The sequence below is a fragment of the Culex quinquefasciatus genome, chromosome 2, assembly GCF_015732765.1.
Source record: "Culex quinquefasciatus strain JHB chromosome 2, VPISU_Cqui_1.0_pri_paternal, whole genome shotgun sequence".
Classification (NCBI taxonomy): Eukaryota; Metazoa; Arthropoda; class Insecta; order Diptera; family Culicidae; genus Culex; species Culex quinquefasciatus.
The window spans coordinates 97,556,923-97,581,251 of record NC_051862.1 but is presented as its reverse complement, the minus strand read 5'-3'; the positions used below and the strand labels follow the sequence as shown (position 1 = coordinate 97,581,251).

The following is a 24,329-nucleotide window of genomic DNA, read 5'->3' as shown; positions in this document are numbered from 1 at the left end:
ACTTGTCTGTGCAATTTAAGAACAAAAACAGATTATATTACACTTCTGTTTAAGAAACTAATTTTGCATTCTTGTGGAACACTGAACACATTATGTAAACGCATTCGTTTTTATTATGTAAGCTTTCTGAGGAAACGTGATAACGGAAAACAATGGACGCTCCAACTTATCAGACAAATCCTCATCCATGCGTTACGCCGGTACCATTCTCACCCTTCGCAAGACGGTGCTCGTATCTAAGATGATATCAAAAAAGGGGGTCTTCCGGAAATGAACAATTAGAGGGTCACAATCGGTGGAAACAACTAAATCAAAAAATCAATAGAAACTTGAAATCGTTTCGCAGCTCCCAATATCGGTTTCGTGCCGAAAGTGTGCTGTAAAACAAAACGACCTCGAACCCCGTTGCAAGATATTGGGATGTGCCATAAAAGCACAGCAGCAGCAGCAACAACAACAAAAAAAGGTGTAGCAAACTTCCACCACAGTTCCAAAGACGATTGTCATAAATTGCCCAGAAATGGCTGAACCGGTTGGTGGGAAAACGGGGGCCATTCCTCAGCCCTCGCCGGTAAAGTGAAAAAGTTGAAATCTATTTTCGTACGGGCCTACCTTAGGCTCATGTACACGCACAAACACACACAAAAACTCCTGATTCCCAGAACGGAGTTCGACCATCAGGTGGGGATTTGTGAGAGCGATTCTCTGGATTTTCGCTAGTTGATTTATGATTATTATTTCTCATTTAAACTAAAATTTTGTACGCATGCTTTTTTGCTAAAATAAAGATTAAATTTGAATCATTGTTGCTACGGTACTAGGGTACGTTATCCATTAGTGGACCCCTTTCCTATAGTGGACCCTCTGAAGGGTTTTTGATGAAAAATTCAATAAAATCACAATTTCAAGCGTGTTGTAGTCTACATTTATTTGGCATATTCAGCATCATTTAAAACAATGTTGACTGACATTGAATTGTCCTTTTCACCAAAATATGTGTTTTGAGTTCGACATCTGAAATCAGCCAGGGTCACTAGCATTTTCACAACAAAACTGCATTTATATTTTATGATTGAATTAACCATCCAATCATTTTTTGACTCATTATTTAACTTCAGCAAGTCGAAATAATGTAAGTTTAAGGATCTTTACTAAAATAAAGCGAAGAACTGCCATTTTCGAGCAAAAATAAGGCGGGGCCCAATATAGGGCAACGAAATCCAAACTTTTCCAAAAGTGGACCTTCAAAAATGAAGAAAACTGTGTATTCAAGCAAAAGTTTCTCTAAAACATACAATAAATGCTTGTTGTTATCAACCTAAACGCATATTTTTTCAATGATGAGTATAAATATAGCTGTTTTCGTGTTAAAAGTATCAAAAATGCTGAAGCCGTAAGAATTTATAATTAATAAAAACTATAGTTAATTGTACTTAACTGAAGCATCATAATTGCAGTTTGAAATGATATTTTATAATAATAAATCAATGACAAAACATTTTTTTAAATAAACATGCGTGATTTTATCAGCAACTGTGAACAAATCTATTATTTAGTTTCGGTCAACCATTAATGTAATTAATATAGAAAAAAAATGCATCAAGATTACTTTTTTTTAATTATTTTTGTGTTTATAGTGGTTTTTGAAACGTTTTCTTTGATATTTTTCGGAAATAAATGTGTTTAAATGTCTGTTAGGTTTTTTGTTGTTTAAAGCCAAATTTGTTAACAAAACATATTTGTTTTCAGTAGTTTTTTTGCTTCAGTAGGTTTTTTGCTAGTTTTTTCTGCTTCCGCTTCACCCCTTTCCCTTCTAACGATATCCATAGATTCCAGAGTACTTAGCCATAGCTGCAAGGAATCCCATATCACTATAATTCGTAAACTAAATACCACATTTGTAAACTGATAAGCACAACTAATAAATACAAATTGAATTGAAAAACATATTTTTTATAATGAAAAGTGAGCAAAATTCATCTTTTATACATTAGACCTACACCATGCATCAAAACATCAAATATCGGTTAAATTTGATATCAAAATAACAGTTTGCCTATAGTGGACCCGGGTCCACAATCGGATTATGGATCCGGGTCCACTATAGGAAAAGGGAGTCCAAAACAAGGCAAAGAAAATTTTTTTCAAATGGCTATTTTTCTGCTCAAAAACAAATAACTGATGAAACAAATAGTCAAAATTGTTCAAAAGACTTCAGATTTCATTGTTTTGTACAAAGGGTTATGAAATAGTGCTTAAAATAATGAAAATTTGAGAAAAATGTGCTTCGGCTCTAATAGGGGGTCCACTAATGGTTAAAATACCCTAATTTGAGAATAAGTTTAAAATAGTAGTTTTTGCAATTCCGTCGTGAAACTACTTACTTTTCCTGTCATTCTTGAACGACGAAACAGTCTACTTTTCTGTACCAAAATTAACAGAATCGAATAATAACCCTTTTCAAAACAAATGCTGAAAAGTTCTACTTTTCAGCACTGAAATGGATGCTGAAAAGTTGAACTTTTCAGCACTTGTTAGGAAAAGTTATACTTTTCAACATTTTTTTGATTTGAACGATTCATTGACTCAATGCATGGACATTTGTCCTATAATTCTGCCCAAAGGGTGTTTTTCGGAATTGCAAAAAACTTTGTATAGAACTCGTTGCAAAACTTGATTTTTTCAGCACTCGTCGTATTTATCCAACTCGGTGAACCTCGTTAGATAAATGTACGACTCGTGCTGAAAAAATCCTCTTTTTGCAACTTGTTGCATAAACTACTATTATGCAACAAGTTGCAAAAAGAGGATTTTTTCAGCACGAGTCGTACATTTATCCAACTAGGTTCACCGAGTTGGATAAATACGAAGCGTGCTGAAAAAATCAAGTTTTGCAACGAGTTCCATACAACATTTTTTGCAATTCCAAAAAACACACACGGAGTGAAATTTTATGTCAAATTTTCATGTATTTTGTCAATAAATCGTTTAAATCAAAAAAATGTTGAAAAGTGTTACTTTTCAAAACAAGTGCTGAAAAGTTCAACTTTTCAGCACCCTTTTTAGTGCTGAAAAGTAGAACTTTTCAGCATTTATTTTGAAACGTGTTGCTATTCGATTCTGTTATTTTTGGTACAGAAAAGTAGGCTATTTCGTCGTTCAAGAATGACAGGCAAAGTAAATAGTTTCACGACGGAATTGAAAAAAATATATTAAACATAAGCTGAAAGCTCGAAACACTGATTTGTTTGTTTAACTAAGTACTTCCTACAGCCCCGCTGCTCGGAAGGCACGATGGCAAATATGGCCTACTCAATACAGAATATGATCAAAAATTGTCATAACTGATTTAACTGAAACCAATCGAGTACAAACAAGTAATGATGTTAGAATCCATGCAAAAATCAGCTTCTTTTGAAAATTTTAGCACAGTCTAGACTCGATTATCCGAAGTTCGATTAACCGAAGTTCTATAATCCCAAGGTTTATATGGGACTTCGAACCATGAACAAAACAAAATTGTTTTTTTTTTTCATTAATTTCAATATCTGCGACACCACACAGCGCCAATATTTAACATCATTGTCTTCGAAATTTTGGTTGTGAAAAAGGCTATCAACCACTCGAATTTGACTAAGATATTAAAGTCATACAAAAATAATGATTCAGTAATATCATTGATCGACAAATGAGAATTAGTTGCAAAACTCTCTGGGAACTCCCATTTTATGGCTTTTTTATCAAGATTACATAGAATAAGTACTTCTTCAATTATACAGATTTAAATAAAAAAACTAAAATAAAAAACTGGTTGCGTTTTTCCAAAGAATCACTTTACAGTGTGACGGGTTGTTTGTGGAAGAAAATGAAAGCTCAAAAGTTGTGCGGTCGACCATCCTTTTTTTCCTTTCCGTTCCTTTCGGTCATAGAGGCGCAGGCAGCTATTCGCCAAATAAATCACCATAAATCATTTTTTTCAATGGTTCTTCCTTCCTTTCACGGTTCTTTTCTCGTCTTTCGCAGGTTCGTTCGCCGCCGTGAAGAAGTTTAACGGCCAAGGAGAGCGGGTGCAGAAGGATCTACCGACTCAACCATCCATATAAACGCGCGGAGACCCGAGCATTTTCCTACGGCATTAATTCGTGGCGTAAAGGATTATATCAATTGAAACCCGGAAGAGCGATAAAAGCGCAAGCTTCCGGAACTGCTCGCACAAGGTAAGAAGCCATGTAATGATTTATTTTTCCCGACTCTCGGCGTCTCGACGGACCAACCACCCATCCGGAACTTCCTCCATCACACGCTAGTTTATGTACGGATGAACCGCACTTGGAATGTCGTCGGCTGCATTATGAAAAATTTATCATGGCTATATTTTTCCCCGAATATCTTCACCCTAATGCATTCGTCATCTTATTAGCGTGATGAAGTGCACTTAATCTTGCCAGCGTCTTGATGATAAATGAACTTTTTCGTTACGCTGGTTGATTAAGCATTATGATAGGAACTTTTACAATTTCAGGTTGATGCATTTATTTTTTTATCTTTTAATCGCCTTTTGATGAATCTATTCAAGAAACATCCCACAAAATATTTATAAGTGTTTCTTGAACCAGGAGGTTTTTTTGCAAGACAAAACCACAACTGAGCACCACCATCATCACCCTTACTTGACCGTATTTACTGTCCCATTATACTAATGAGGTTAATTAATTAGACACAAGAATAAATTCCGCGTACTACACCGAAAATAACACACCCCTACACAGGAAACTTCATCTAGAAACATGGGCTGAAATCACTGGTTTCATTTACCTAATGGAGAGTGTTGACCTGGCAGTGACCCTCTTGACACACTTAACTAGACTAATTTAGCAATTCTGGAGTAAAAAAAAGGTTCAGTTAACAAAGCACGTCCGTATGGATCAATCGGACTACGAACTGGATTTACAATCCAGAGGTCGCCGGTTCGAATCCCGCGGCATTTTATGTGTCATACTCTTGTACATTTAGGAATCCAGGGAGAAAATTTTCTTGTAAGTAAAAGTAAAAGAAAGACACTAGTGGTTGGTACTAGCAATAATGGCCGACAGCTATGAAGTCAACTTTAATAAATAAAATTTTCATTTTTTCTTTTGTGGGTGTTTCTGAACAGCCCTGACTCATGGCGGTTTTCGTTCACTGTTTAACCCTTAACTTTGTAAGTCAATACCGGCGCCTTCCCAAAATGCCTGCAGTTCAACAAGGGTGGGAGCGGTAGTCCAATACTTTATTTTGAAGACATGGAGTTTGTCGGTCCTGACGACATCGCATGAGACCGTGGAATCCACAGCATCTCATCCTAGCATCACGTGAATGCTTTGCTTCTTTTATTTCTGTTAGAAGGGTTTTGGTTTTCCAATGCCTTCTGAGCTACGATCCATAGGGAGGGCTTTCATACAGTACCGTCAACTGGAGCGAATCGGAACTACAGTCTGAACAGGGACAGCAGTTTTTAGAGCACTGAAAAGCTTGAAATTTTGACATCGATGCTCATTTTTGTTGTTGTTCTGTCTCTGTTCTATTCGAAAATAATAAAAAATAATCCAAATTTTGTGCAGTAACAAGGCTAAAACACCTGTCCCAATTCGCCCAATGTGTCCCGTTCCGCCCCAGATGACGGTACAAACATAATTTTGCACCACGTTAATTAAGCAAGAAAATTGCATTTCATTAAATTAATAATGTTAAATTTGTCAGTAATCTTCGGGCAACAAATACTTTTAAACCATTTTAGCACATACCACTACACTCAACTCATGATGCACAATGGGAAAAAGGACCCAAAAAATTACCGCAACATGGTTTCGCGCAAACCATCGATTGATTGATAAAGCTCCGAAGATCATATTTGGCAAACTCCTGCAACCACTCTTGCGACAAATCAAACATTCAAAAGAGGAGTGTATAACTCATGTCCCCATCCAAAATCAAGAAGTTTGATACGTCGCATGACTTGTTTACGCTGTTTCCCAATGCGGTTCCGGAAGTGGCCACCAGAGGTCGATGGAACCGGTTCCGATGGGTCCTATGGTTTTTAATATTATTCTACGATAGTTTTGCATGACTATTCATATTAGAGGAAAGCGTATCAGTTCACAAATCTGATACTAATTCCAAAAATCCGGATCTTCCGGTGGCCTGTACTCCGGTCACTGGTCCGTGCATTGTGATTTTCCATAGGATTATTGTTCTAATGCAAAAACGCATTTTTTATGTATAACAAACGATGGTTTGCGCGAAACCATGTTTTAATTTTTGAGCTTGTTGTTGTTAATTTATTTATTTCTGGCAGCTTTAACCTTCTTGGTCATTCGCTGCCCTTGAGCTAATTTTTCCCAACCTGCGTGTGGTAAATGTGCGTTGATAAAAAGTGACGAACTGTCACTTTTTACACGGCGCTCACATACACTATCAAAACAAACGTAGTGTAGTGTGCGTGAGCTCCGTGTAAAGAGGGTGTCAATCTAAAAAGTGACCCCGTTTGTTTGACAACAATAAGTGTCAAACCATCGGGGTTTCAGTGTACCCGATGGCCCGTAAATTAGAGAGCCTATATGGAGAGGCGAAATGTCACTCTCAGGGTTCCAATCGAACTGTCAAATCGGGGTTCCAATCGAGCAACAAGGTCATGTAAGAACAAGGTCGGAATCAATTTAAAATCATTTTGGCAAAAAAACGAGACTTATAACAATCAAAAGTATTGTAAAACTGTTGTTGATAATAATCTGATAGTTTTTGTTATGTTTGTGCTTGTTCGGTACAAGAAAAGTGCCAGCACCAAAGAAAAACTACAAGTTTTTCAACCTTAAATTTGAATGACTTTGAGTGTTTGAAATTTCTCCCAGAACATTTCATTTCCCTATGTAGGTCCCTACCTTAAATATTTAAATTTATTCGTCAATAAACTGTTAAATGATTATTTTAGAAACAAATGTCATGTGTTAATGCCAATAAAAAACAACAAGATGAAATCAATTGGATCATGACATGTAGCCTAATTCCATCAGACCCATTCTGACTCTCCACGGGGTTTGAAAAGTGTCAATCATGACTGTTGCTGTGCTTTGATAGCTTGAAATATTGATTGGCATCCACATTGTACCGATTATACCCCGTATCCTAGTACTGGTAGTGGCTTTGCCCTGGCGCAATATATATTTATAACATCATCCTTATCGTCCATCTGGACCGAACGTGATCGGACACGTTTTGAGCTATCCTACACAAGCATCGCCTCGTTGCGTGCAGAAATCGCAAATTGATGAGTGTTCGTGCGCAAAATTCTGGACTCTTGCTGGTCACTCGTCATCTCTGATCTGCGTGATAGCATTAGGGGGAGGTCAAACAGCATTAGGTATTCGGCGTGTGAAGCCCGAAAAACGTCGAGAAAATTATTTTTCCTCAATCCACAGGATGTTACAATTCCAGACGTTGTCTCGATTCGCCGGTTGAACTCGCAATTATCCAAGCTATGTTATCCAGAGTACAAGCCATAGAACGGCTTATTATTCTCCGCGGCTCGTCTACCCGCTGGCAGATTTGTGACACTGCATCTTCCATCCACTTCCATCAAGCCCTATCAAGGCTGTCTGACAGCTACTTTTCCGACGTAACACGTACTTGGTAGCCTATCTCTTCTGCCTTTTTCCATGTTTGTCTTTCACGAAAATCTCATTAGTAGCGAGGTGTGATACATATCTTATTTGCCGAGGGTAGGAGAGAGTCGAAATCATAAATTTATATCAATTTCATGATTGACTTCGCTTCGGATACTTTTTTCGCTCGTATGCCTACGCAAAAATCTATGAAGGTTTCATCTTTTTTTTTGCGAGTGGGTAAAACAGGATTCACCGAAGGCGTTGTGTAATTTAGTAGGGGAAGCGAAACTTGGGACAAAATTTATGCATAACAAGCTTTTTCATGGGGACGAAACCTAGCAGAACGCAACGGGTCGTAAATAATAAATTTTCAACCCCGGATCATGCTTTTCCCGAAGGATACGTGTTTTGTATGCAAGCACAACCCAACAGCATTAGGGCCAAGAAGAAGTAGAAGAACATGTTTTTCTCCGGCAAAAGCTAGAGAGTAGATCATTTATCAAACGGGTAATACTCGAGCTGCACGGGTCCCTGGTCAACCAACTCGTGAAGAGGTCGCTACATGTGTAATGTTACGTGTGTGCGATGATATCAAATCATGACCGATTGCATGTAATAAGAGGGCGGTTTCCGGAAGGCAGCATCCAATATGTATGGGGCACGTGGAAATGGATCTCTTTAGAATAACTTTTCGATCCTAATTCTAGTTTATTGCTTTTTGGTGAGTGACGTGCGATGTCTTGTGATATATTAATAAAATATGGTATTCTAATATTTTCGAAATTTTTCAGAAAATTATTTTAAATGATAATAAAGTTTGGAAAATTGTTCGATCATACATTAGCATTAGCATTTGGAGGACGCCCCACTAGGCACACAAAGTCGCCATGGCCTAGTAGTTAGCATTTTTGCATACCAATCCAAAGGACCATCGACTTGATTTTTCGTTCATATTCAGCATTTTAAGTGTGTCTATGTCCTTAACTTTCTCAATGGGGCAGATGGGAATCGAACCCAGAACCATTCGCTTACAAAGCGAACACTGTAACCATTCAGCCACAGATGCTCCTTTTGTTCGATCATACATTATACGTTTATTCTTTTCATATTCAAGATAGCCAACTGCTTCATAGAATATCCAGTTAACTATCCGTGTCAGCATTAATCATAATCAGAATCATAACAGAAAACTAGTTAACCCACCTATGTAGTTGGTGCCTTCCTCATCTTTTCATCTGAATAATTATTTCTTTGGAAAGAATATGATACCTCCAAACAGGGTTATCAGATTTTCTAAATTTCAGACTCATTTCATTTGAAAGGTCTCAAGATGGGAGGGTGGGAGCGGTTATAAGAGGATATTTTATAAGAGGACTCGTTTGGAAGAGCTCTCGATTACCTATGCAACGATCGGTCGCATGATGCATCCGGACATTGTTAACATACAGATAAATGAGATTCGGCTTTAAAAAAGTACAGTCAAGACTCGATTATCCAAAGCCTCGATTATTCGAAGTTTAGATTGTACGAGCTTCGATTATGGGACTTCGGATAGTCGAACCATGAGCAACAAAAATGTAGTTTTTTATTTTTTTGCTTTTAACATCAAATTAGAATTCTGCAACCCCATTTTGGATTAGTCAAGGGGTCATACTTAAGCTTGACAATAAAAAAAGACATCGAAAAAATGAGATTCGATTATCCGAAGTTTCGATTATCCAAAGGGAAATTTTGCCAAGGCCTTCGATTAATCGAGTCTGGACAGTACATAAATATCTCATAAATGGTCATAACTTCAGACAGGAAAACAAGATCTTCAATCTTATAGGCTGTTTGGTTCGGTCTCTCAATTATCTCTCCAACGATGTGTAACACAATGTTATTTGAGTCTTTCTAGCCACTTATCTAACATCAAAATAAATGAGAAAACATATGCGTAACTTTTGAGCTATTTATCAAAACTTCAATCTGTACAAAACTCGATCCACTGGACCCTTAACCTAGTCGAATGCAACCAAGTCTGTTGGTAACATACATATAAACTAGAGTGTAACAAAAATTACTTTTCGGCGGGCATTCAAGGGTTTTTTTCCGATGGGCATACTAAGCCCAAATCCAAAATATGAGCTTGATTGGACGTAACAGGAGCTGGCGATCCGGCCTTCAATTTTAAATGGGATTTAACCCGTAAAAAAAGATTTTTTCAAAAATGTCACTTTTTGAGGCATTTTGGCCATTGAAGCGTTTATTCTCAACATCATTGGCGTGTAGGCCGGGACCGGTTTTTCGAAAAAATGCCAAATTTTGAAGGCCTGTACCGAGCTGCAGGGTGCTCCAAATTTCAATGTTATATATAGGTACCAAAAGATGCGCAAGGATCTGGCCCACACGCCAATGATGTTGAAAATAAACGCTTCAGTAGCCAAAATGCCTCAAAAAGCGACAAATTTGAAAAAATCTTTTTTTTTGCGGGTTAAATCCCATTTAAAATTGAAGGGCGGAGCGCCAGCTCCTGTTACGTCCAATCAAACTAATATTTTGGATTTGAGCTTAGTATGCCCACCGGAACAAACCCTTGAATGCCCGCCAAAAAGTCATTTTTATTACATCCTAATATATACATACACACACGTACATACACACACATACACAAATACATACACTCACATACTCACACACACACATACACACAGACATTTGTTCAGTTTTTTTTAACCTTCAATTTTCCTTTTTTTTACTTTCGATTTTTTTCGATATGTTTTATGGGACTAAAGAGGACATCTTCTACGCTATAGTTTGGGATGGTACAACCTAATTTCAAAACCACGTGGGCAGAACCCCCCTCCATGTGGACAATTTCCATACAAAACAAATATTTTTTTGTATGAAGCGTGGGCAATTTTTGCAATTTTAAATACTTTATTTAAATTACAGTCATTTTTGCAGCTTTTCTAAAACATTTTTGCATGTGTTAATATTTTATACCTTTTTCCAAAAATCACAATAAAAACAAATATCTCCGGTGACAGATTTTGCACGATCCTTCAAAAACCTTTTTAGTCCCCTAAAACAAACAAAAAAAACTTTGAAACTCACCTGTGTGGTGCCTTCCTCACTCTTTACAAACAGTGGGTGACATGATGGGACACACACATTTCAACACAAATTTCATCTATTTTTTAAGATCCGGAATAAAAAAGTACACAAATATCACTGAAGTGGTCATAACTTGAGACAGGGTCGCCAGATCATCAATGTTTTGGACAAATTGGAAAGGTCTTTCAATTGGGTAATTCTCTACCAACTCACACGAAATCGGGAAAAGTTGCCCAGACCCCTCTTCGATTTGCGTGAAACTTTGTCCTAAAGGGTAACTTTTGTCCCTGATCACGAATCGGAGGTCCGTTTTTTGATATCTCGTGACGGAGGGGCGGTACGACCCCTTCCATTTTTGAACATGCGAAAAAAGAGGTGTTTTTCAATAATTTGCAGCCTGAAACGGTGATGAGATAGAAATTTGGTGTCAAAGGGACTTTTATGTAAAATTAGACGCCCGATTTGATGGCGTACTCAGAATTCCGAAAAAAGTATTTTTCATCGAAAAAAAACACTAAAAAAGTTTTGAAAATTCTCCAATTTTCCGTTACTCGACTGTAAAAAATTTTGGAACATGTTATTGTATGGGAAATTTAATGTACTTTTCGAATCTACATTGACCCAGGGTCATTTTTTCATTTAGAACAAAATTTTTCATTTTAAAATTTCGTGTTTTTTTCTAACTTTGCAGGGTTATTTTTTAGAGTGTAACAATGTTCTACAAAGTTGTAGAGCAGACAATTACAAAAAAAATGATATATAGACATAAGGGGTTTGCTTATAAACATCACGAGTTATCGCGATTTTACGAAAAAAAAGTTTTGAAAAAGTTACTTTTTGCGTTTTCTTCGTTTCGTCGTCCGTGTCTGTCGCGGGTGACTATGAACAGTCATGATCGATGACGACCAACTTTTCAAAACTTTTTCGTAAAATCGCGATAACTCGTGATGTTTATAAGCAAACCCCTTATGTCTATATATCAATTTTTTGTAATTGTCTGCTCTACAACTTTGTAGAACATTGTTACACTCTAAAACATAACCCTGCAAAGTTAGAAAAAACACGAAATTTTAAAATGAAAAATTTTGTTCTAAATGAAAAAATGACCCTTCTGGGTCAATGTAGATTCGAAAAGTACATTAAATTTCACATAAAATAACATGTTCCAAAATTTTTTACAGTCGAGTAACGGAAAATGGAGAATTTTTATTTTTAGTGTTTTTCGATGAAAATACTTTCGGAATTCTGAGTACGCCATCAAATCGGGCGTCTAATTTTACATAAAAGTCGCTTTGACACCAAATCTATCTCATCACCGTTTCAGGCTGCAGATTATTGAAAACACCTCTTTCACATGTTCAAAAATGGAAGGGCGTACCGCCTCCCTCACGAGATATCAAAAAATGGACCTCGGATTCATGATCAGGGATAAAAGTTACCCCATAGGACAAAGTTTCACGCAAATCGAAGAGGGGTCGGGGCAACTGCTGTGTGAGTTGGCGGAGAATTACCCAATTACCTAACCAACGATGGGTCGGATAATGGATCCGGACATAGTTTATATACATTTAAGTGGGATCCGGATATTTGTGAAAACACAATTTTATACATAACTTTTGAACTACTTATCATAACTTCAAACAATTCAATAACGACGTATGGGACCCTAAACCGAGTCTAATGCGACCGGTTTGACCGAAATCTGTTCAGCCAGTGCTGAAAAAACTGAGTAAGATTTTGGTCACAAACATACACACAGACATTTGTTCAGTTTTCGATTCTGAGTCGATAGGTATACATGAAGGTGGGTCTACGACGTTTCTGAAAAAAATTCATTTTCCGAGCAGGAAGGAAGGGAAAACTGCAAAAAAGGCAAATGGCATGCCAATCTTTTATCTCATTATAAAACAACCAGTAACTTTTTAAATGTACTGCGGTACAGCATTATAATTGAATTACGATTTTTGGAACACGTACACTCGGCACACTTCTTTGACAGCTGGTCTCCTGAATTCTCATTTCTCGAAACCCCAAACCAAACTCATTAATTATCCAACCGGAAATTAAATTGGCTCACCACAGTACCCAAAACCTGATAACGACGACAAAAACAAATGCATTTATGATAATAAAAGTTGATTGTACACACTCTTGTTTTTTGGATTATTTCCAAACTGTGGTTCGAGTGGCAATACATGTATTATGCGCGTCCTACGATCGATATAAAATTTCTTCAACGAGCACTTTCCGGTGTTTTCAACAAAAAGGAAACTTTTCACAGAATGCGCTAGCATAAGCGAGGGAAAGCCCAGAGCAGAAGGCATCATTTTTGTGTGTGGAGACATTCGAGCTGCCACGAGAGACACAGATAAGAACTTTCTTCCTCCACACATACGCAGACACACACAGAGATACTGGAAAACACGGCTGCCGTTTTTCTCCTCACTTTTCGCCATACATCTAAGAATTTCTCCGTGTTATAAGGAAATTTTATCAAGCTGGGAAAAAATAGCTCGGTGGCAGCCCAAAAGCACACACAAAAGCTCGAGACCACACAAGAAAACCCAAAAGTATGTATGTATGTATGTATGGCGTCCGTGTGGCCTTTGAAGAAATGCGAAAGCACGCCAAATTTCGGCAAGTCTTGTGCTGCCAAAAGCCTCAACTCTTCGGATTTCTTGTGTGTGGTTGCGTATGTATGTATGTATGTATGTAAGGGCGACAAACAATGCACGCCACGTTGGCACTGGCGGTGGTACCGGCATGGTAAATTCCTGGCTCTTGTGTGCTGAGAATGGCAGAGAATTCTTCACTCCTCAAGAAGCTACTCCTTCCCTTACTTCCTCTTTTGGCAGAGCAGGCCGAATACGTGATTACGATACTTAGAATAATGGAAAAAGAAATTCCCAGATTGCCATAAGCCATTGTTCAAAGTAGCTTAGGAATGTGGATGTGGGAGTACGTGCGGAAATATCTTTATTTTTGGCTAAATCGCATGTAAATAACGTACATCTAGTATAATGCCGCAAGAAGCGTAAATCTAGGTGGCAAGATAAGAAAAATTCGGTTAATTGAATTGGCTTTGCTCTGGGTTATAAAAGTAATGTGATGTGACGTGATAATAAGCCAGAGGGCTGACCAAAAAATGAAGTCGCTGTAAAAACGTGTGATTATTGGGACAGCTGGTTGAGCAATGTTAGTTGTGTTGGATTCTTTATTTTACAATAAAATCAAACAATTCATTGAGTGAGTTGTGTCGCTATAACCACGGCAAATAGTGTCCAGGGCATTTGTGGAAATACAATGTCCCATCCTCGAGAGTCCTGAAACACCAACAAAACTTCTTAGCATGATGCTCCCAACGATTCACTGCTCTAAATAAACAGGAACGTGAGCGGGGGATCGCCACGTTTCTTCCTCCGCTGTAGATTCCGAACTGTTTTGTTGTTTGAGCATTCGTGTTCAAACTCAATCCAATTTAACGAATCATCTTTGCGGTTAACTTTACGCAGTTGGCCTGGCCGCTTCGACGTTTGTGATGTTTCAATGCATGTTAATGCAATGGCGCACTGCAAATGTTGATAATGACAAGAAGATGCTAGGCGTCAATCAACCTAAGGCATTCTCCAGAGTGCCCTCGAAAGACTGGCTGCGCTAGGGTTAGATTAGATAAGATTAGATTACAATAAAATCAAATCAATTAAATATGAGCATGAGCATGAGCATGAGAGATCACCCATGGTTGCCCCTCCGTTGCTGAACAGAACCGTAATATCCTTTCAGCACTACTGATTATATGCTTCGACGATCTAGTGGTGATTCCCTTATCAACAGCATGTATGAATGCGCTGGAAAGATAAAACACCATGATTGCTAAAGCTAGATCAGTTGCGAATAGGTAACAGTCATTGGCCACCAACGGCGCCCGCCATGTCAGTTTGTAGATCTCGATTTTAAGGGACGGGGATGTTAGTTAGCGCTAGGGCAGCTGATTTACTCTGTGCTTACACCCCACAAGCGCCAGGAACCTGAAAATTTGTTAGTAGGATAGGGTGTTTGGTCAGGATTCATCATAGAAGATGATGATGCGACCCAAAATCATAGTGTTTGTTGAAAGGTATTATGTTTTAATCTCAAGGCAAGCAATCGGATGCTGCGGATGAGACATTTCCCGTTTATCGGCTGTTAACTTTTAATTGATAAAATCAAATCAATTAAATATGTAAACTAAAACCTCGTTTTTAAGAATTTCCACCAAATTAAGAATGTACGCGACACCCGTTGTTGAGGCAATTGCAAACCTCTTTTTACACCTTAGCTTCCATCCACTTCGGGATTCGAACTGACGACCATTGAGTTGTGAGACCAACTGCCTTCCAGCGACACCTCTGAGACCATTTTTGAAAAAAATGGAAAGCTTATAGTTATAAAGTTTCATTTTTTTTTCAATCGATATTCAAATGATATCCGAATTCTTTTTATGTTCATTTTGTTGAAGAAAAAAAACAGGATATCAATTAAAGAAAAATAAATGCCAAAATCATAAGATTTAAACCCATTTGAAGTGAAAGTTTGTTATTTGAATATTCTAGCAATTTCCTTTTTTAAGAAGAGATAAGAAGCGTTGCAAATATTTTTTTAATGTTTATGTCGCCCACACCCCCCGCCTCGCCTCCACCCTTTTCCTTTAAAATCTTTTGTTTGAAAGGTAACACTAGCCTACAAAAATTGACAAAAGTGGCAGCGCTGGCTTACTCGAGGGGAAGCATGAAGTTTGGGGTCCCCAGAAACACGTTCATTTTGAATTATGAACGAATTAATTTTGTATGGAGAATAAGGGCGGTTCATCGCTGTAACATACAAGCAAAAAATTGCATGCAATATGTGGGAGTAGCGAACAGCTCTAATTCTCCATACAAACTTTGAAGAAAAACCAGCCTTGTCTATTTTTTTTTTGAATAATTCAAACGCTTCCCTTCCAGTTTAGAAATTTTGTTGGACGGTGTAAGTCTTTTGAAACGAGTCTTAAATATTGTCAATCTGACACCCTGTTTGAAATTATGACCATTCAAGTGATACCTATGTATGGGAACTATACCCTTTCTCAGCCTATTTCTATTATCGGCCTATCAGCACTTTGATCATGAATTATAGCTTCCATAAAGTTTTTTTGACTGTCCAAAGTAATAAATAGCTCGATTAAAAGTGAGCAAGCAACTCTCCATTGTTAATACATCTGAAAATTTTGATTTAATAGCGGAAAACGGCAAAAGTGATGAGAATCGGTCGAATGGCTTATAGTGATAACAATGGGTATATTTCCCCAATGTACTTTTGTTAAGACGGATCTCATTTATTTGTATGTAAAAAAACTCAAAACTGTCGTTGGATAGGTAATAGAAGTACCTTCCAAACGAGTATAATTGTTGACGATCTGGCAGCAATGTCTCGAGTTACTGACACTAGTACTGATATTTACGTATTTTGCCCAGATCAATCAACCGACTTATCGTTGAATACATAATCGAAACACCTTCCAATTGAGTCTAAAATTATTGAAATCTGGAAACCCTGTCTCAAGTTATGAATACTGTGTAATTTAACTACCTTTTTGAAGCCGAACCTTTTGGTTCTGTACCAACAACAAAATTAAATGACAGATGTCAATTATTTTCGGATACATTTTGTGACCTTGTTTCGGTAAGAAGTGAGGCAGGTACCAATCATACAAGTGAATTAAGCTTGTTTTTATTTTTAATAGTCGTGATCATTCACTAGTCTATAACTTTGAGGATCAAACCAATCAGTAAATCTCTTCTCAAGATACAAAGAATTCACGGGCTCTCGTGTCAAATTTGTTTTTTTCATCCAAATCAAACACTGCAATGATAAGTCTTTTCGCGAATAATACCCAAGCCATTAAATAGGCAGGGTACAAGGTTGTACAGCACTTATTCGGTAACTGGGTGTTGTTTAACAAAGCAGCTTTTTAACTGGGCGCTTGATAACTGGGCTTTAGCCCAATTTAAAATCAGACCAACGTCAAAATACAATAACAAAGCTAAAAAATAGAGGGGTGAGTGAATGCAAATATGAATATCATCAAATAAAAATGTAATTTCAAGTTTTAATGAAATTTCGTGGTATATTCAACAGATACTGAATGGGTATGATCTGGAAATATTTTTGAGTAACATAACTTTTTATTTTTTGTTAAGAAAATACAATGCATCGATGATCCCCTCAACATTTTTCGATCAGCTAAGTTACACAGAAAAAAATAATGTAAATTTGGAAGCTGTAATTTTGGAAGGATGAATATTACCTCTTTTATGATGTAATTTTACCTCAATTTAGACTGAAAAAGTGACATTACACCAGAAAAGTGGTCAAATTTCAAATTTCCAGAGGTAAAATTACACCTTTTTTCTGACATAAAAGACGTACCCCTTCCCAGATGTAATATTACCATGATTTTTTTTCTGTGTAACGAGTAGCAGTACTGTACTAAGATGGCAAGGTATGGATGTAGTAACTTTCATCTATTGTTCTTTAATTTGAAAATTCCAACACTGATATAGTTCCCGTAATAACAATGGACCCATCTGGTTATAGCAGCAATTTCATGCAAAAGGTCGCAATGTCATGCGAACAAATATACCCACCGCCGCGTTTCCGTGTAAATTCAAAAAGGTAATTTATTTTCAAATTTCAAGACCCAACCCAAGAGGTACAGTATGAGTGTGTGAGCCAGCCAGCAGCCTCCGCACGTTGAGGACACGACTCACAACTCGCTGGAATGTACACAATTTCTGCAGACGGCATTCCATTTACTCATTGAAGGGAAGGCAGCGCGGAAAATGTTTTCCGCTTCGCATCGGATTGCTTGTCTTTTGGCATAACTCTTTCATTCACTCCCGCGAGAGTGGTTCTGAAAATTCTGTCACCGTTACTCGCTCCGGGAGTCGCCTAGTCCAATGAATGTTGTGTACCAGCAAAACGGCCATGGCAATTATTATTTCTGGATGAAGTGACACGGATGATGGACGGCGTGGAGTTTTGTGGAAGAGCAACTTTTAGTGTTTACAGGCATAATTTTAAGCTGGTGACCCAGTTCAACGGCATCATATGCTAAAGTTTTGGTATCATAATTTAGCACCAATCAACTAATTTGGAATAATAACTTTTCGGAATTGTTTTGAAATGGTGACACTTTCCAGAAACATTAATTTTTGTGAGGCCTTAAAATTGGCTAAGCATCAGGGCTAAGTTGGTCCCAAAAACGGCCGTTTTTGTCAATAATATTTTTATATTTTCAGAACAAATAAGCAAATCGAAGCGAGCGAGTTGAATTAACACTACTTTCACGGCTTCTGAACTTTATTTCCGGACAACAAACTGAAAAGGATCCAGTTTCAAGGATTTTCTTCCCACAGTAATATCACCATAATAAAACTCAAACGGCGATTTTCACTGTAGGTTTACAGTTTGCGCTTTATACTTGCACACACAGGAAAACCCGAGCGAAAATCCTATCCTTTGGAGATGTGACTCTGGGATTCCTATGAATGATAAAAGCTGGCTTGGCTGGGGTGCACAGGGTTGCACAGTTTGTTCCGACTGGTAATAAATTCTGCAATAAATTGATCCTTTTTGCAATTCATATATTTCCGACCGTGGTCGTGATGCAGCGGCATTTTCTGCCCTGGTGCATTCGCGAAGATGAACCGGATGGGAATGGGAAAGAAAAGTCAGCAGTTTGGAAGCCCGCGCCCCAGGAAAGTCGCGATAGTAACGGCCATAACTGACAGTCTATACGTTCATACGTTGGGCTAGCTTAGGAGATCCCGGCGCGGTGGTGGTGGCGATGATGGCAGCGATGATGTTCGTAAATCGCGGAATGAAAGTGTGCTAACGAACTGATTGATAATCCTACCGCTGCTGCACTGCTGTGGAACTTCCATTGAAGGATCGTTTGTTTCGATAACCCCCAGGCACCAAAGAGCAGGAAACCTCTCGTAAAAAAAATCGAGAAAATTTCTAACTGTGTGACCAGCGAAGCGAGTAACAAGCGAACACATCGAGCGCGCGAAGGTGATGGTAATTGATGAAATATGGGTCACGACGGAAAAGTGGCAGAGAATCATCATCAATGGGTAGCACTCAGCAGCACTGCTGGACGGACGATCGGACCGAACGAAAACGGACCAATGAATGAAAAACGGCGCGCCCGGAAAGCTCTCTGAGCAGCGTGAAAAAAGAAGAAAAATGGAAAAATAACGAGCTCACACGAGGGTCGATACATCATGTCATTTATTACACGGAGCACGGCGTTATTGCGGTGTGGAGGTCCTTTGTTTGACCCGACGCAACAGAAAAATGAGCCAATTCCTGTTGAGTCGTAAATAAAATCTGCAAAACGGTCCCAGTGCTAATTGAAATCGAAGGTTTTCATTGATTTCAAATGTTACCGTATATTGGACACAAGAGAGGGTAAACGGCTACTCAAGTTACTCAAGTTTGTCATCCGCATATGGGTCATTCCATCTCAACTGTGCACGAAAAAGTGCAAATTTGAAAATTACCCTCTCCGATCCAGCTCAAATTTGGCAGAGCTGTTGATACTATCAAAACATGCAAGAATCCCGAATTTCATCCAAATCGGACCACCCCTCCATCGTGTTCCCCGGCCAATTTTACATAAGAATCACTTATCGACAGAAATGAATATGTTTCGTTCCAGAGATATCGAATTTTAAAGTTTTGTGTTTTCGAGATTACCTACATCAGCTTCATTCGCCGCATCTGCTAGAAGCACACAGATGGGCTGATCAATAATTGCTACCTGGTGTTCTGGGAGATGATTAATTTAATTTATATTTTTATAATTTTACGCAAATATTTATTCAAATGGCTAATAGGGTAAATTCTCGTATGTTTGACAGGTTAAGTCCTCGCTCCTAGTTTCGTCCCATTTGCTCATTTTCACTATTTAAACAACGAATTTTGCAAAACTTTTGATAGAAACTTGCTAGTTCACTTCTTATTGAGCTATTTATCACTCGATTTCAGTTGAAAACGCTTTTAATCAGCTGTAATTGAATGCCAAAGCGCTGATATGGCAACATTTGAGAAACGCTGGAATTAGATGCTGTTCCCCTACCTTGATCAATCTATTTTTGTGAAAGGAATATGTATTGGGTTATTTTGAATGCACCGTTTTTTACGTGTTGCTAACCGTTTTAGAATACCTCCGAGGCCATGACTAGGGCCTTTATCATGGGCGGTAGCAAAACAGTCCCATGCAGCAAAAACCCCAAAACCAGCTTTATTATTATTATTATAAATTATTATTGACACTTTACCATCATTTGGCAAATCTGATTTATGGTTTAAAAGATTGATCATATTAAATCAACTTTTATATTGTGAGCCAGTTCCATTTGATTAAAAGATGATTTTGGTCAAGGTACATAATAAAAAAAATCCTTATATGTGAGGACAGCAGCCGTATTGTGTTCCAAGAATCCAAGAATGATAGAAGAAGAAAAAACACTGCTGTTCGGACAATGACGAAATCATCGCAACTAAATTTGGGGAATTAGCCGCGTTGCAGCAGATCAAACTTTGAGATTTTCTTACATTTTTCAGTTTTATACTTTCCAGAAATCCTTTTCCTACTCCTTGTGACCGTCCTTCACTAGAGTACAACGTATCAACAAATTTTATTCATTTTGATTCATATGTTTTACTCAATAATGTATCGTGCACTTATTGTTCATTGTTACTAACAAGATTAATTGCATTTTCCTGCTCGCTCCGTCGGAATCCAATTCTGCCCTTTACTGTGTGTCGTTATTGCTCTGTCCTGTGGGTTAGCACCACTAGCGTGCCCAGGGTGGGGCAACATGGGGCAGTTGCCCCACCATCCTCGGAAATTTGTTCTAAAATTGGGCAGGGGGTGTCCATAAACGACGAAATTTTCAAAACTCTAATATTTTTGCCCCACCTTTCTTGAGAACCTGGGCACGCTAGTGGTTAGCACAGAAATTCACTTCATTCATTTTTTTGAGCAGATAAACATTCGCGATTAAACTTCAGTTTCCTACAGTGTTATACAGTCAATTTTTGTCCAATTTGATAAAGATTATTTATGATGAAATATTTTTTCAATAAATGGCCAGGTAGCAGTTATTGATCAGCCCGCCTGTGTGCTTCTAGCAGATGCGGCGAATGAAGCTGATGTAGGTAATCTCGAAAACACAAAACTTTAAAATTCGATATCTGTGGAACGAAACATATTCATTTTTGTCGATAAGTGATTCTTATGTAAAATTGGCCGGGGAACACGATGGTGAGGTCAAATAAAAAAAATAAGTTGGGGTGTTTTGAGATACGACCGTTTAAAGTTTTCAATTGCGCAATACAGGTAGAAAAAATAAATTAATCAAAATTTTGATCACGGAAATGGATTCTACGTCCAATTTCCTTCAAAATTGAGTCTAAGACCGACCTTCTAAGATTTGTGGTTCCTGAGCTATCACCGTTTGAAACTAGGAGGTTTGGTCAAAAATCGCCAAAAAGTCGATTTTTTGGGGAGGTACAAAAATGGAGGGGGTGGTCCGATTTGGATGAAATTCGGGATTCTTGCATGTTTTGATAGTATCAACAGCTCTGCCAAATTTGAGCAGGATCGGAGAGGGTAATTTTCAAATGCTGTTCCGCTTCAGATGGAATGACCCATATATGAGCTTGACATTTTGGTCTAGTAGGTTTCGTATACTGATGGGCTCATATTTCAGGGTGTTTTATTACATAAAATTTGCATAAAATAATGTCAAATTTATTTTACACGCAGCTGGATCTCTACTTTTTTTGCTGCGAACGCGTGTTTTTAAACTAAGTTTATATCATGTTTCAACCTTCGTGTGAGTACTTACCCATGTGTTCATAAATGTCCCATATGCAAAAACAACCAGTTTAAAAAAATTAAATATGACTTTATTGAACTTTCTTATAACAATTACATTTCTTTTACATGCTAAGTGGTATGGCCTAATGCTCTTCATCTTCGTTGTATTTTTCGTTTTATTATTAACTGATCACATTTATTTTATTTACTTCAAATTGTTTTACATTATTGCATTGAATCGAATACATTTGGGTAAAAAAAGAAAAAAAATCACTTTAACAACTAACCCTAACTTAAAACTAAAAAAATAAATTCATTTAAATATTCAAAATCACTAGAACGAGTAAACTACGAACTGTATTTTAAGATGAATGCTCCAAGAGTTCTTACTTGTTCCTGACGAGTTTTGCAACCAAGCAGTGTTGTTGTCATCTCGATGAAAATGTTCAAAAGTTCTTGTGGTGAAAACAGGTCACTACTGCCTTCACCCGTTGATGTTGGTTGGTTTTCCCTCTGTCGCTGACTGAAGCCTGGAGGTGTTGAGTAGCAGATCCTGCTACTGGCGACGCCAAAGCAGGAAAATCCACGTCCGTGTATACTGGTGGTGTTTTGCGACGATTTGGTTGGTGCCTCGTCGTCGCTTGCTGCCGAATTTTTACAAACTCAGCACGTTTTGGGCAGCTCCGATTCTTGGTAGAATGGTCGCCGTCGCAATTGAAGCATTTCGCTTCGATGTTCTCGTTGATTGTTTCGCAAGCTTGAGTTTTGTGCTCACCTCCGCAGGTTGCACAACGACTCTTGATGAAACAGTTCCTTCCACCATGTCCAAACTGCAAGCAATTCGAACATTGTGTCACGTCACGGTGCACTGGGCGATAACGTTCCCAAGTCACGATGATGTTGAAAATTGCCCGAACTGCTTTCAGCTCAGACGGCGTTGTCGATCCTTTCTCGAGATGAACCAGGTACAGTTGATCAAGATACTTGATGTCCTTGTTGTGTTTGTCATCTTGAAGACTTCGATTACGTTCAACTTCAGAGTTTTGAGCTCTTCTTTCAGCACACTCACATCCATGTCGTACAGGCCTCGGAGGACCTGTTTCATGGGGCGTTTACCTGGATCGTCATGGCTGTAGTATTCAATCTTTGTGTTGTTCAGGAAATCCCGAACGTAGTTGTAATCCTTTCTGGTAGGTAGCAGAATTTTGAGTCCATCAGCACACAAGCGAATGGAAGCTCGTAAAGCACCAGATTTGATAAACCCGGTCAGCCACTTTCGCACCGAATCCGATGACGATGTTTTCACAAAAATGGATGGCAACTTTTCCCGTCGTTCAAATTCTTCCTTCTCGCTCACGTCCACAGGAAGGGTAGCGAACTGGTTTCCAGACGAATTTTGAGCGTCCTTGCTCAAACTGCCTGGCTTTGCAGGTAGCGCTTCGGCATTCTTTAGCTTCTTCAAATCTGCCGATCCTGCTGGTGAGGACCGCCTCTTTTTCTTGCCGTGATGAATTTTTGCACTTTTAAAGCACTTTTCAGGAGCTAATATCCAGGAGTACCTCACTGATCGATGGTCCACAAAGGAATGCAAAAACAACCAGCTGAGGAAAACGCAAGATAAATTTGACCGTTGCAACGTCACGAAATTTTTCATTCGGAATTTGTCTCATATGATAACAAAACCTGTCCCAAACTTATAATTTTATGTACAGATTCGGATTGAAAATCAAATTTCAAACAATGGAAAACTAATTTTAGGCCGAACTTTTCATTTGTCACATCGATCACTCCGTGACTTTCCAACGGTGTGTTCCGTTTCGCCCGGATAACGGTAATAATTTGTTTAATTTTTTTTACAGTTTGCTTGCTTTAGAGCGAGTTATCCTAAAGTGTGTAACAGGTTGGTTCGAGGTGGCCCCTTACTATGTTCTCACTCTTTATGTGGAAGTAATTCCCAACTGATCTATCTAAACAGACTCTGCAAGTGCGACAACTTGCTCAAGGGAATTTTAGTCATGTACGTTTTGTCACACGTGCATGTCCGTATACCTTGTTGATTATTCAATTCAATCGAACTTCGGGAAAATTCACAAAACAGTCAGCCAAACGTAATGCGTGCCTTTTTTGTTTATTCAAGATCCAACAATAAATCGCGTTTTTCTCAAATTGTCATGACAATTAATGAATAAAATTTATTTATGATTTTTACCAGTCAAATATGAATTGCTCTATAAAAAGTTATGCGCTTGTTTGTTTTGAATTTAAGCAGAGTTTTTTTTATTAAAAACACACGCTGTGCCGATGTATATTATTTACTGTATGAAAATTTTTATCGACAAACTTTATTAAGTTTAGTTGCTATTGAAAAGCAAAGTGAAAAAAATCAAATATTTGTATTACACGAAAAACCCACAAGTTTTTAATTGAGCTTTTCGGTGTCACACAGACACACACACACACACCATGTTTGTCTTTTTTTGCAGTAGATTGATGTGGTCAAGCCCTGTGGGCTTTATTTGAATATTCAGATTTTTTTCGCATGAATATACCGTTTCAACTTTTTTTGTTGATTAAACAAAGTCATTTTTTTCCAAGAAAAGCATGGGTCAAACGATGAATTTTCCGATTTTATGCTGTTTGTTACGGTAGTTTGCCAGTTTACCAATTTGTTTTTCTTTAGC

General features: G+C 38.0%; 1 protein-coding gene across 1 annotated transcript in view; it reads left to right on the top strand.

The window, feature by feature from the left end:
• LOC6031526 (potassium channel subfamily K member 2) overlaps positions 1-24,329 on the top strand; it is a 126,970-nt gene that overhangs the window by 63,216 nt on the left and 39,425 nt on the right. The window contains exon 2 of the mRNA XM_038254091.1: positions 4,024-4,217. The gene's annotated coding sequence lies outside the window, so the exon portion shown is untranslated. The remainder of the gene's footprint in view (positions 1-4,023; positions 4,218-24,329) is intronic.